The sequence below is a fragment of the Triticum dicoccoides genome, chromosome 3B, assembly GCF_002162155.2.
Source record: "Triticum dicoccoides isolate Atlit2015 ecotype Zavitan chromosome 3B, WEW_v2.0, whole genome shotgun sequence".
Lineage (NCBI taxonomy): Eukaryota > Viridiplantae > Streptophyta > Magnoliopsida > Poales > Poaceae > Triticum > Triticum dicoccoides.
Window position 1 is genome coordinate 646804351 of NC_041385.1, and position 15322 is coordinate 646819672.

The window sequence follows — 15322 nt, forward strand, 5'->3', positions numbered from 1 at the left end:
GGGTAGGGGACGGCGTGTCTGGATCCAGCCAGATCCGTTGAAGTGTAGCCGCCGGGGGAGTGGGGGTGGGAGGCAGGCTGGTTGGAATCAGAGCGGCAGAGGGAGGTGGGAGAAGGTGGGTCGGGGTGGGGGTTGTTGCGGGCAGAAGGAGGCTGGTGGGGCGGGGGCTTTTTCTGTTTTTGTTTTGAGGCGGGTCGGGTCAGGTGGGGGTGTTAGCAGAATAAGAAAGTGGTGTGCAGAATAAGACTCTTAAGGGTGTTATCATAATAGACCCACCCTATATATATATATATATATATATAAAATAGGCCACCCCATAGAGGGTTGAGCCAGTTCCCCAAAAACCTACATTTTACAGGGAGAGAGAGGAGACAGAGAGGATCTCGCAGCGACGAAGTAGGGAAAACCACTGGGCTCGGGGAAGCGCCGGGGATGGCAAATCGGTGATGGAAGCCGGTGTCCCGAGGTTTAAGAAGATGGCCAGATGGAAATGTCGTGGCACGAGGTAGGTCGAACCCATGCTCGTAGTGACGAAGACGAGGATGGCGCGGCCTATGGACATCCTCGCGAGGCTCAAGTGGCGGCAGCGGTTGCAGCTGTGGGTACTACGAGGAAGGGGCGATGCGAGGGAGAAGGGATGAGGCCTAGGGTTGGCCGAGGGGGTCGGGAGGGGGGGAGGGGTTCAGCCTAATACTCCAAGGGGACCGGGGGATGGCCGGCACGCGGCCATGGCCGGTTGGATTTCCCTCCATGATCCCCTGTCTCCTGTAGGTGGAAGGAGAAGTGGAGGTGGGCTAGGTTGCTACTATTCCTAATGGGCTTAAGTGCACAGTGGCCTTCCTATTTCTTTTTTTCCATTACACAGTAGGTAGCTACTCTGCTCTAAATAGTTTAGTGATCAAAAGAATTTTGTTAATTCAGAAACTTTGCACAAAAATGTTACGTAATAATCTAGGGCTACATAAAAAGATTATGGGCATTTGCAAAGGTTGACATATTTGTTTATTTTGAAAGGCCAATTTAAAAAGCGTTTGGTCTACTTATTAATTTCCTAGGAACTTATCTATGAGGCAAATGATGTTGGTCTCTACATGAATTTTTCTTAGTGAATATTTGCGACACAACGAATATTTTTATTTTACCGCTAGAAGAAATAATAGTTTTACTTGCAATTTAAATTCGAATTTGACTTTGATTTTCATCAAGTGGCAAATTGGCTAAATAAAACATGATGACATGGCACATTAGGGTGGGGTTACTGTAGCTTGATTATCGCGGCATTATGAATCTCCTCCACTACAAGAAATCTCGTCCCGAGATTTAAGATGGGGAGTAAGGGGGAAAGGCCTGGTTACAAAATTCTAATGAATCTTCTCGGTCTTGGTTGCTCTTCCTAAAGAGGTCGATCCATAGTGTTGATGTCTCCATTCCTATGCATCAATGCATCATGATGAAGTTGTCGTCCTTCCTTCAGGATCTTCACCGTACTTACAAAAGGATAAGAGGGGGAAAACTTTATAAGGACAAGTTCTAACAAAATTGAGCATCGGACGGTTAACTCAGGGGAAGAAGCATAAGTATCTCTCGAATTGAAAAGTGAGAAGATATCGAGAGCAAAATAATAAGGTACCATGAGAAGTTTCAAACGGATAGGCAATCGTTCGATGTCTGAAACAAAGTGCAAAAGGGGTCCAGAGCAACGAGATTAAGTATTGCACCTGATACCAGAGTAGATCATCTCTAGGAAGCTGACCCATGAATTACATATGGAGTCAAACGCAAGAAATAACTTTAGCAACAGGGGTGTACAGGAGAGTCGGGTTTCGATCCTGTGGAACTGTGGGTTATGGGCCCATCATGTGGGTTAAAAAATTAGGGAGGGCGCAGTCATCGTGCACAATCATGATAGCATGGCAGGTCAAAGCAAAGCCTATCAGTTATGTTGGCGTTAACATCGGTACCAAGGGCGAGGGACAAAGAGAACCATTTTCCTGCTCGTCGAATGAGGCAGACCAATAGGCAAAGTTCTCATCCATCGATGGTTACCAGAATGTTTTCAACAATAGTAACAGGGTCTTACTAACAGAGTTGTACACCGAGGTTTTTTCCTAAGCAGAGAATTATCACTGCTCGGCTAAGTCAGATTACAAGAAAGGTTAAACAAAACAATGGAAAGGAATATGCGATTATCAGATAAACAGAACAATGGAAAGAAAAATGTGTTTAAACACATATTTCAGGGGTATATCCTTCCCAAGGACAAGCAGAGCATGATATCCATGACAGGGTATAACGTAGAAAACCCTTTAGGTAAGGGGAGAGAAATTTCTGACATTACCCATACAGCGGTGTTTGAATAGTTGATAAAGAAAATTTAGCGGTGTTTGGATAGTTGATAAAGAAAATTTAGCATTGTGCTTCAAATGTTCGTATTGATGATAGGAGTACCACATACATACTTCGAGATAGCATTGACATGGTCATCATGTAAGGGTCATATTTTGGATACACAAAGGATCCACCAGGAACAACTTATAGAATAAGTTTTACAATTTCCTCATGGGAGAATGCCTAACCTTGCTAAAATGGAACTATAACAATAGGTCCTTTGGCCAGGTGTGCTAGGCATGACATCACCTTACCGGGTCATATAAAGACCAATGTTATAACTCTTGGAAATATGTTCCAACCATCATATTTGACCGAGAATCTGATCTGATTGGTGTCAGGATACCTTAGAGTCAGGATGTTTGAGAAGAAAAGGTGCGACACAAGTTGACGAGATGACAATGTAAGATCTCGGGAAATGAACTATGGAAGCAAGTACCGAAACAAGAGTTCATCATTAAACCAAGGAGAGGATGAGGAGGCGCCTGATGGACTCAGTGACAAGTCATCAAGATTTCCATAAACATGGATTTTCACAATTAAATGAACAAGGATATACCATTTGACAGATTAAATGATATAATGATATATGCTTGAGGAAAAAATACACAATTAAACATTGGTTGAAAGGTGCACCCGAAATATGGGCTTAGGTAGCATGATCTATGTTAGAATGGTGATTCAATAACCAATAGTCTAAGAATGAACGGTCATCCATTAACTTCAAAGTAATAGGGTTCCTAGAAGTGTAGAATTCAAGCAACATCCTTCACCTATTGGTATTCCAGTTGGAAGCAACACGGGTACCAAGAATAATGGTGATGGCGAGAAGCATCATTGTATCAAGAATTCTTAAGAGGTTGTGAAATTCTCACAACATCCTCAACATAAAAGATAGTAGTACTTCAAGGTAGAACATAATACAAGCTGGATTGCAACTTTCATCCATAACATGAATAAGTTTATGATGGAAGGAAGGTAAGGATGTTGTCGATGGTAATGCAAATTACCAAGGGACGAGGGTGGTACTTATCATCATGAATTCGATTGGTATCCTAGAAGGAGTCAAAATGTTGATGATGATCACGACAAATGTTGTCGAGAGGCTCCCCTAAGAAGTAACCGATCAGCGATGACATCAAGTCAAAGGAATGATGAAGCAAAAGGTTATTGGATGCACAGGTACGTTGCTGTTCAAGGAAAAATGATATGACGAGGAAGATCGACGTAAGTTGAGCTCATCATCGAAAATTGTGCTCTAGGAAGGACCAGGTGGCACAATTAAAATTTAGCACGATATATGTAGCCGATCAGGCTAGGAATGACTTGAAGGATTATTAAACTCATAAGCAACAAAAATTTCTTACAGTTATTAAATTGGAGTGCGGAACCGATTCCCGGGGAAAAATTGGAATTGGCGAGAATAATAGTTGATGAAGGACTCATAAGAAGTTATGTAGTTCCGTGATATTCTCGAGATACCAGTGGGTATACTCGAAGGTAGAGCAGAATAGAGGTTGGATATGTGTATTGATCTGCAGAAGACAAGTACTTCAACTTGTTCGGGAAATGGGATCAAAGAAGAACAATCATGGCCGAAACCACGGTTGCAAAGGACCAAATCCCAGATATAAGATGAATTTATTCCAAAGGGGTAGATAATTTTAAGAGAAGCTTCCATGATAAGATCAGCATCGTGTCCATGGGAATGAACGCAAAGTTCAAGGTCGACTCCCACTTCTTCAATGCCTAACCTTCCATTTACCTCTCGTCTTCATAGAAGTTTTAGAGCAGGAAATTATCTAGTAAGACGCTAGAATGGTATGACCTATGTAAACTTTCGGGTTCATACGATTTTAGGGAAGGTATAGGTTCAACCCATAGGGGAATCTTAGAAACATATACCACAAGTTTTAAGAGTAAATATCACCAGCTCAAAAGCAGAGCATGTTCGACAAGCAAATGATACAATTTACGAAGGCATTATGTATCCGAGAAAAGACTCACAAAGTTACTGAATATGAAGGACGTTGTCAGATAAAATCCAATAAAGGATCTAGTGGTCCACAAGGGATCTGATGTGAGCATTGGTACTCAACCAGAAGAAGAAAGAAAGCAAGGATATCAGATTATCGAAACAACCGACTAATTGAAAGCTCAAAAGCAAATAAATTATGAGCTCCAAATCAAGGGATCATAATTAAATGCTTTGGTTAAGGATGGATAAGTTGAATAGACTTAGGGGTACAATCGATGACAATTTGATTGATCGAGAACCAGCTCCTGGTCAAAATGATGTCTGAGATGGAAGGATAAATTCGAGGATTTGACTGAGGATTGCGAGCAATCGCAGCTTATTGAATCAAGGAGCTTGAAATTATAATGAAACTAATGAATATTGCTAGTCATATGGAATGCAACCATAAAGCAAGCAGACAAGTATTTGCAGAGCAATAGCGGGCAGAGGATTACCGGAAGATCAGATAGTATTTCAATGTATCTTGTGCATCATATGAACAACATGGAAAGAACGGATACTCGGTAAGTGCGAGGAACTATCCGTAGGGGGTATTCATGTGGCAGGAACTGCAAGGCAGTAAGCTCAAAGAATTCTTGCAATGATAGAGAGAATTTCGGGGTATCTTGTAATAACAAGAGCAACTAGGTATGAAGCTATGGACGGCAAGGATATGCAGTTATCCATAAGGATACGATGGTGGTATGGGATTGTGAAAGCGATGAGCACAAGTTCTCGGGAGAATATCAGAGAGTATCTTTGGAGTCCTCTGGTAAAGTAGGTGATCGTCTGGAATGTAGGGTGCTCCGGCAGGAAGTAGTTACGAGAACCTATAGTCAGAGTTAGTAAAATTATTTAACCTGAATAGAAGAGAGATTAGAGTCCCAGAGTATAGGTCGAGGAATAAAAGATCCTAATACCACCCAATGGAGACGTGGGCCTGTAAGCCACACATCCATGTTAGTAAAAGCTTTTCAATGACTAGACTCAACTTCGGCCAAGACGTTGGAAAGAGGATTCCTATAGGCAGTCGGCTCTGATACCAACTTGTGACACTCCCGATTCGACCGTACACTAATCATACACGCAAACGTGTACGATCAAGATCAAGGACTCACGGAAAAATATCACAACACAACTCTAAAAACAAATAAGTCATACAAACATCATATTAGAAGCCAGGGGGACTTGGGGCTCCAATACAAGTGCTCGATCATAAACAAGTTAGCGGAAGCAACAATATCTGAGTACAGACATAAGTTAAACAAGATGCCATAAGATGGCTAGCACAAACTGGGATACATATCGAAAGAGGCGCATGCCTCCTGCCTGGGATCCTCCTAAACTACTCCTGGTCGTTGGCGGCCTACATGTAGTAGTAGGCACCCTCGGTGTAGAAGGGGTCACCGAAGGTGGCGTCTGGCTCCTGGGCTCCAATATCTGGTTGCAACATCCGAGAAGAAGATGAAAGGGGAAAAAAGAGGGAGCAAAGCAACCGCGAGTACTCATCCAAAGTACTCGCAAGCAAGGATCTACACTACATATGCATTGGTATCTGTAAAAAGGGGTAATATCTATGGACTGAACTGCAGAATGCCAGAATAAGAGGGGGTAGCTAGGCCTATCGAAGACTACACTTCTGGGAGCCTCCATCTTGATGCATGTACAAGAGATTAGCAAGTGTGGCATCAAGTAACATCGCATAGCATAATCCTACCCGGTGATCCTCCCCTCGTCGCCCTGTGGGAAAGCGATCATCGGGTTGTATCTGGAACTTGTAAGTGGTGTGTTTTATTAAGTATCTGGTTCTAATTGTCATAGGGTTGAAGTACAACTCCGGGTCGTCCTTTTACCGAGGGACATGATTATTCAAATAGATAAACTTCCCTGTAGGGTTGCATCACATTACCCAACACGCCTGATCCCTTAGGCCAGACACACTTTCCTGGGTCATGCCTGGCCTGGGAAGATCGACACATCGCAACCCTACCTAGGCCTGACAGAGAGGTCAGCACGCCTATCTAAATCCTATGCGCGCAGGGGTCTGTGCCCATCACCCATTGCACACCTGCATGTTGCGTACGCGGCCGGCGAGCAGACCTAGCAACCTCCATTACAAAGGAGGTTGTGTTACACGGTCCAACCCGGCGCACGCCGCTCAGTCGCTGACATCTAGGAGGCTTTTGGCTGATACCATGACATCGAGTGCCCATAACTGTTCCCGCGTAGTTGGTTAGTGCGTATAGGCTCGTAGCCAGACTCAGATCAAATACCAAGATCCCGTTAAGCGTGTTATTTTGAAGTAACATCAGACGCTGACCATGGATCAGACCAACCTGCCTCCTAGGTGGATCACAACCTGCCCTATCGCTTCGCCACAAAGTAACAATTAGGGGGCTGCCGGGAACCCAGGCCCACCACTACCTGGGTGGAACCACCTGCCCCTTCAGCCCCCATCTCTGAATCATCAACATAAGTATGTAATAGTATAGTATATACCCGCGATCACCTCCCAAGTGATCACGACCCAGTAGTAAACATGGCAGACTGACAATAGTGTATGGCCACTGATGTAATACTAGCAACCTGTACTAAGCATTTAGGATTGCAAGTAAAGGTAACAACAGAAGTAACAAGAACAGGCTATGCACCAGAATAGGTTCATCTGAAAGCAGTAACAGCTACACTACTCTAATGCAAGCAGTAGAGGGAAAGAGTAGGCGATATCGGGATGAACAAGAGGGAGGGGGCTTGCGTGGAAGCTCGGCATAGAAGACCGGTCGTCAACCTCGTAGTCGATCGGGGCAGCAACGGCGTCAGTCTCGTAGTCTACCGGAGAGAAGAGGGGAAGAAACAATGAATATAATGCAAACAGATGCATGACATGACAAATAACGGTGCTAAGTGTTCCGTAACATGGTAGTAGGCGATATTGACGAAGGGGGTTAAACATCCGGGAAAGCTTTCCCGTTGTTTGACGTTTTCGGACAATTGAACCGGAGGGGGACGGTTGCATGTTAGCTATGCTAGGGATGTGTGACAGACGAACGGACTGCATATTCGGATTCGTCTCGTCGTTCTGAGCAACTTTCATGTACAAAGTATTTCCATCTGATAAATAGTTGATTTTATATTAGTCAACAAAGTTTTAATGCATTTTCTAAAATTATTATTAATCCGGATTAAAAACAGAATATACTTTGCCACGTAGTGCTATCCAAGCCATATGTATGACAGTGGGGCCAGGGTCAAAGTCAACATCCAGTCAGTAGGTCAACAGTCAACAGTCAAAGTTGACATGGGTCAAACTGTGAATAGTGAAGTTGGGCCTACTTGTCATTGACTGATAATTTAACTAAACTGCTAAACAGGTTTATATAGTGATGGGACGCACATGTCATTAGCTATTAACACTAATTAAGTGGATTGGCTCCATGTGCCAGAACACATACGTGCACTCGGCTGTGCATACACATGCATAGTAACACCTAGTCACACGGCCATGTATAGGGACTTAGCGGCCATGCCCAAGAAGCGGTAGCAGCAGCAATATGCAGTATCTAGCAGCCGTCCAAAGCAGCAGCAATGCAAAGCGGCCAAGCAGCAGAGTAGCACAAGGAGCAGCCGCTAAGAGCAATAGCAATGCAAAGCAGCCAAGCAGCAGAGCAGCACAAGGAGCAGCCGCTAAGAGCAACTCCAATGGGGCGACCCATTTCGTCCGCCGCTGTCCGTTTGGGTCGGTGCGGATAGAAAAGTCGGCCCAACGCGCCGATCCATTCCCGGCTCATTTTTGAGCCAGATTTGCGTCGGTGCGGACACAAGACGGACGCGCGCGCGCTCGCCCTCTCTCCTCCCCATGCGCGCACAACCTCCACCACCTACTTCGTCACCGACGCCGCCGGCCTTTTTCCGATGAAAAAGATACATAGATAGGTCTTGCGTACACAAATAAAAGAAAAGATTAACTACTCATCGGTTTGCGATTCTGACTCGGTAATGTCCTCGTCCGACGTCTGAATATAAGCGCCAGCAGCCTGCTTGTTTCCGAAGTCCCACCCTGATGTTTCTCGCAGCTTCAGTCCCAATTGAGCGGCCCGATTCCGCGCATGCTTGCCCTTCAGATAGGCGGCTCGCTCCGTCCTCCTCGCCTTCCTCTCCGTCCTTCTCTGCTCATAGAACTGACGTTCGTCGATGATGTCCTGCAGGAAGCGTTCGCGCCACACCGTCAAGGCTTGCACGTCCATCTCGGCAATGGCGAGGCGACGTTGCCGCCTCCGATGGACGCGATGATCCTCGTCAATGAAAAGCTGCGGGAGAGGCGCCAGATCTTGCGCCCGCTGGCTCGACACGTCAGGAAAAATTCATCTCCCGACTAGGCCGCCGGAGGCGCCACGCCGCCGCGTCGTATGCGCGGGCCGCCTGCTCTGCGGTGTCGAAGGTGCCGACGATGAGGTGTTTCTCGCCAAACCAGATCTCGGCGGAGAAGGCGACAGAGGGGCACTCGCGGACTCCGCGAAAATCCGAAGCACTGAGGATGCGCATCGACATGGTGGCGCACAGGCGGCGAGGCTAGTGAGAGGGGGCGAGACGAGTGGGGCGGCGGACAGAGAGGGGGCGAGAGCGCCTTCTTATAACGAGCGCCGACCGCGGTGCGCCAAAACAAGCACACAAACATTTCCCGCGCTCTAGAGCTCCAAAGCCAGCGTGCGCTATGTCGAATTTTCCCCACGCGCGTGTACCTTTCCCGCGCTGGCACGACCGCTAGCATTATCGAAAAGCGCGCGCGGTCATGAAATGGGTCGGCGCGTTGGACGCGCTGCCGACCTAAATCTAAAAGAGGACGAACACCGGGCGGGCGGCCGACCCAAACGGACAAAAAGCGGACAAAAGCACCGTCCGTTTGGGTCGCCCGTTGGAGTTGCTCTAAGTAGCGGCAGCAGGAGGAACTAGTAGCGGCAAGCAAGCAGTAGCATCAGCAATACGCAATAGGCAGCAGCGGCGGCAAGAGGAACAACAGGTAGCAAGCAGCGGCAGGCACGCGGGCACGGTCAAGGCCCGGCCGGCGCGGGCGGGGCGCGGTCGTGGCCAGCAGCAACAGCATCAGTGCAGTAGCTTGTGGCAGAAGTAGAGCATCAACAAGCAGTAGCGTGCGTGGGCAGCGGCGAGCGCTGCTGGACGCGACAGGACGCACGCACAAATGGACACCGGGGGTGGTGGGGCTAGCGGGGTGCGTCGTGAGCGCTGGAGGGCATGGGACGGTCAGAGTGGTCCGCAGCCGCGACGGCGGTGAGCTTCGTGGCCGCCGGTGCTCGGGTAGGTCCGGCCGTTGTGAAGGAGCACGAGATCGAGCGAACTAATGCAATAGATCTAATCTACGAGGGCTAGCAAAGCTAGTGGACACACGTTGACCAAATGGTCATCGGCGTCACGCCGACGATGGCTGTGTGCGGCGATAGTGTGCGTGGATCATGGAATCGATGACTAGAGGTCAAGTGCGATTAGGGGATAGAGAGGAGACAGAGAGGATCTCACATCGACGTAGTAGGGAAAACCATTGGGCTCGGGGAAGCGTCGGGGATGGCAAATCGATGATGGAAGCCGGCGTCCCGAGGTTGAAGAAGACAGCCAGATGGCGATGTCGTGGCACGAGGCAGCTCGAACCCATGCCCGTAGTTGACGAAGACGAGGATGGCGTGACCTCTGGACATCCTCGCGAGGCTCAAGGAGTGTAGTGGCCGCGGGATTGATGAGAGGGGGCTGCAGCGGTTGCGGCTGCGGGTACTGCGAGGAAGGGGCGACGTGAGGGAGAAGGGATGAGGCCTAGGGTTGGCCGAGGGGGTCGGGGGTCGGCCTAATACTCCAAGGCGACCGGGGGATGGCCGGCACGTGCCATGGCGCGGCCATGGCCGATTGGATTGCCCTCCACGATCCCATGTCTCCTGCACGTGGAAGGAGAGGTGGAGGTGGGCTGGGTTGCTACTATTCCTAATGGGCTTAAGTGCATAGTGGCCTTCCTATTTCTTTTTTTCCATTACACAATAATTAGCTACTGTCGTCTAAATAGTTTAGTGATCAATTTTTTTTGTTAATTTAGAAAGTTTGCACAAAAATGTTATGCATTAATCTAGGGCTACATAAAAATATTTGGGGCATTTTCAAAGGTTGAATATTTGTTTATTTTGAAAGGCCAATTTAAAAGCCTTTGGTCCACATATTAATTTCCTAGGAATTTATCTGTCAGGCAAATGATGTTGGTTTCTACATGAATATTTCTTAGTGAATATTTGCGACACAACGAACATTTTTATTTTACCGCTAGAAGAAATAATAGTTTTACTTGCAATTTAAATTCAAATTTGACTTTGATTTTCATCAATTGGCAAATTGGCTTAATAAAACATGATGACATGGCACATTAGGGTGAGGTTACTGTAGCTTGATTATCGGGGCGTTACACTATGGATTGAGTAAGATCCTTCAAGTAAGTTGTCTTCGGTGCAATAAGGCAATAAACATTGCTTCTAAAAGTGCTAGATCATTTAGTGTATGAGAAAATTGAGCGTTGTACGAATTTGTGATGTCGAGGAATAAAAGCGACAAACTGCATAAGAAATGTTGCTATCATAAGGGGCAATATAACATGAGGTTCTCTTGCAGTAAGGGATTGAGCATACAAACAAAAAGCGCATGGCAACCTCTGCTTCCCTCTGCGAAGGGTCTATCTTTTACTTTTATGTATTTACTTTCATGCAAGAGTCAAATTTCTTCTCTCCATTCCCTTTTATTTTTTCTTTTGGCAAGCATCATGTGGTGAGGAAAGATCTAGGCACATATATCCAGTTGAATATGGGTAGCATGAGTTATTATTGTTGACATTACCCTTGAGGTAAATAAGTTGGGAGGCGAAACTGTAAGCCCCTATATTTCTATGTGTCCGGTTGAAATGTTTTGCTCATGTGTACGCGGTTTGTGTTAGAAATCATAGAAGAATATATGATAGTTGAGTATGTGGACTTTCCTAAAGGCTCCGATACATGACCCTTCCTGAAAAGATGATGAATTGTAGTTGCAAACTTGATTGAGAACATAGTTTGTTGGTTTCCAATAGAGTTCATACTTTATACTTCGATGTTGTGATGAATTGTTACTTATTCATGAGAATTCTATGAAAAAAGTTTTATGTTAAAGTTTGTTGTTGTCATAATAAGTTACATGATGCTTCTATGTCTGTATTTTGTTTTTACCGACACCTCTGTCTATAAGCATGTGGACATGTTTTTCGATTTTCGTTTACGATTGAGGACAAGCAAGGTCTAAGCTTGGGGGAGTTGATATGTTCATTTTGCATCATGTTTACCTACTGTTATTTATGTTGTTTTGTTGCATAATAATGCTTTTTGGAGTAATTCTAATGCCTTTTCTCTGATAATATACAAGGTTCACACAAAGCAGGAGAATTCCGGTAGCTGGAAATCTGGACCTAAAAAAGCTACGTCAGGCTACCTATTCTGCGCAACTCCAAATGAACTGAAACTTCACGGGAATTTTTTATGAAACAAATGAGAATTATTGGAGCAAATAAGTACCATAGGGGCCCCACCAGGTGGGCACAACCCACCTGAGCGCGCCAGGGATCCCAGGCGCGCCCTGGTGGGTTATGCTCCCCTTGGCCCACCTCTGGTGCCCCTCTTCTGGTACATTAGTCATTTTGACCTAGAAAAAATAAGGGAAGGACTTTCTGGATAAAGCGTCGCCGTCTCGAGGCGGAACTTGGGCAGGAGCACTTTTGCCCTCCGGTGGAGCGATTCCGCCGGGGGAACTTCCCTCCCGGAGGGGGAAATCATCGTCATCATCATCACCAACAACTCTCCCATCTTGGGGAGGGCAATATCCATCAACATCTTCAACAACACCATCTCCTCTCAAACTCTAGTTTATCTCTCGTGTTCAATCTTTGTACCAGAACTATAGATTGGTTCTTCTGGGTGACTAGTAGTGTTGATTACATCTTGTAGTTGATTACTATATGGTTTATTTGATGGAAGATTATATGTTGAGATCCATTATGCTATTTAATACCCCTCTGATCTTGAGCATGATTATCATTTGTGAGTAGTTACTTTTGTTCTTGAGGTCACGAAAGAAATCATGTTGCAAGTAATCATGTGAACTTTGATATGTCACTGGTACAACGAGGTGCTATACAAACTGTTTTTAACCCCTTTTCGTGATGGCATTTGGAATCGTCGCCTAGTGAGTGTGGGTGATAGGGGGTCCTTCCCACACGACCCAGAAACCGACGGGGATGGGTGTAGCGACCCGACCCGAATGGGTCAAGTCTTTGTGCTTAAGTGTCATCCCTGGATCGGTATGCTGACACACACAGTACTCGAGGATTTATAACAGAGGTAAATCACATGTATAAAATAACGTAAATGCTATTACCTCAATCCAAATAGCAGAAGTAACAAGGTTGTGGATTCCCATAAACACCAACGGCAAAGTTGAGTGTAGAAACTGTAACCCTAACGTATCACTTACTCGTCGTAAGAAACCCTGCAACATGAGATGTTGTAGCCATGTAGGTCAGTACATCGAATGTACTGGCAAATTCACACCATAGAGCAATGATGAATAATAACTATCACTACATGCATATTTGGCTGGTGGAAAGCTCTATGGTTACAGTTTTGCATAAAGCCAATTTTTCTCTACTGCAAAGGAATAAATTTTATTTAACTATCATGGTGGTTGTTAAACATTGAGAATGGTTGGCAGCATTCTCAATCCCAATTAAGCATCACCATTAAACCCAAACAAATTATATTAAATAACTTGATGAGATCAACATGATAATCCAAGAACTAGATACTCAAGATGTACATAACCGGGGACATGGCTAATCATGATTAGTTTATACACTCTGCAGAGGTTTGTGCACTTTTCCCCACAAGACTCGATCTCCTCCGTTGGTTTTCTTGCACTACATGGTGTTTGAGAAACGGATGACCGAGACATAGTCTTTCAGAAGCGCTAGCACCTTACGATGGGTAGACCTATACACCTACTTCCCCTACATCTGCTAGTCTACCACTGTAAGAGTTCGCATGACTTAATCAACTATGCTAGAGCCCATAATCGCATGTGGCTGCACACGGAAGTTTCTAGCATGAATAATCTTATGATCCCTTTGAGCCTGGGTGGCGGTCCAGAAACAAACAGGTAATCCTGGAATACCCAAGTGCCTCAATTCACCCAGATGTGTATTAAGGTTGCCACCTTAAATAAACCATTAATTAACAATCTCACATCTGTCATGGAAATTCACTCACCCAATCCACATCTACTAGCATAGCATGGCATAAAAGCAAACGTAGAAGTAACTCCCAAGGGTTTGATAATAAAACAGGTAATAGGTACTACCTCATCTACTTCCGAATACCCACATATTAATCAGATCCTACTAATGCAATGTTTGAGGGTTGAAACTAATGCATAAAAACTGGGTGTGAAAAGTATGATCAAAGCGTGAACTTGCTTGTACTATTGATGAAGAGGATTCGCACTCAAAACTCCGGATAGATCTACTCGTCACACTCCGGTCAATCTATCGTAAGCAAGCAATAGTAACCACACATAAGCAATCACGCAAAAGAATCGAAAAGAATGAAGAAAACGATTCACAAAACATCAAAACCAAGAAAATAACTCTTGCAACATAAAACAATTTCTAACAGTACCAAAATTATGTGAATTATGCCTTATCAGAAATTTTAGGTCAAGAGCTTCGATTTGCAAAAAGATTCACTCAAATCGGAGTTACGAAACTCAAGTTACAGACGAAACAAGATTGAATACTAATCTGAACTAAACTCAATTTTTAAATTGTCAAAAACATGTTTAAGCTGTTTATCTGTATAGAGGGGATCATAACGAAGAAGTGGGCATTGGTTTCGTTGGATTTTGGATAAGCGGACAAAATGTTGTGAGTGTTTGAAGAACAGGGACTAAACTGTAAAATAAAACAACTACAACTACGTCCCTGGCAGAAATATAAAAACAAAAGAAAAACTATACCAAATGAACGTTCGCTACCGAACGCTTTCGAAAAAACTGATCGCTGAAACTAACTAAACAGAAAGCGTTCGCTACTTAACTAACTGTATAAAACCGCGTTTTAAACGAAAACCGAAACCCTAAAGGAAAACCGGTGAACCGGAGGTTTTATTACCGGACCGGGAAAACCGACGGGTCGGGCGGCGGAGCTGATCCAGCCGGCGGCAAACTCCGGCGCGGGCGTCGGGGCTGGCGGTGGGGTCCGGCAAGGTGCGGCAACGGCTGTGGTGGCGCGGTGGAGTGCGGTGACGGCGATGCTGACGGAGTGCGGCGACGCGGGCAGCAGCAACGGCAAAACTCGTCGGCGGCGGCAGCGGTTGGTGAGTGCGGCGGCGAGATGTGAGGCGAGGGGAGAGGAGGGAGGCCGGGGCGGCGGTCTCGCCTTATAAAGGCCAGGGGAGGGGCGCAGCTTGGAGGAGGGGCCAGACGGACGTGGAGTCCGGTCGGGACACGACCGTCGAAGCGGCGGCAGTCGCGGCAGCGTGCCTGAGCAGGATTCTCGCTCGGGGAAGGAGGCGGCGGCGGCGGGCGCTGGGCTGGGCCGGCCCAGTTCGGCGGAAGATTTTTTTAACAAACTCACTTTTTTTTACAGGCAAACAAAAATAAAAACAAATGAAATAGAGATACTATATAAGCATATAATATATCATAATTTACAAAAAATATTTCCTACAGCATGAACATTATTCTAGCTTAAAATAAAATCCACAACAATTCTAATAATTCAAACAGTGCTACTGACCTATTTAAAACCCAATAAATCATTTTAAAAAAATACCAAAATTAATTCAAATTTATTTC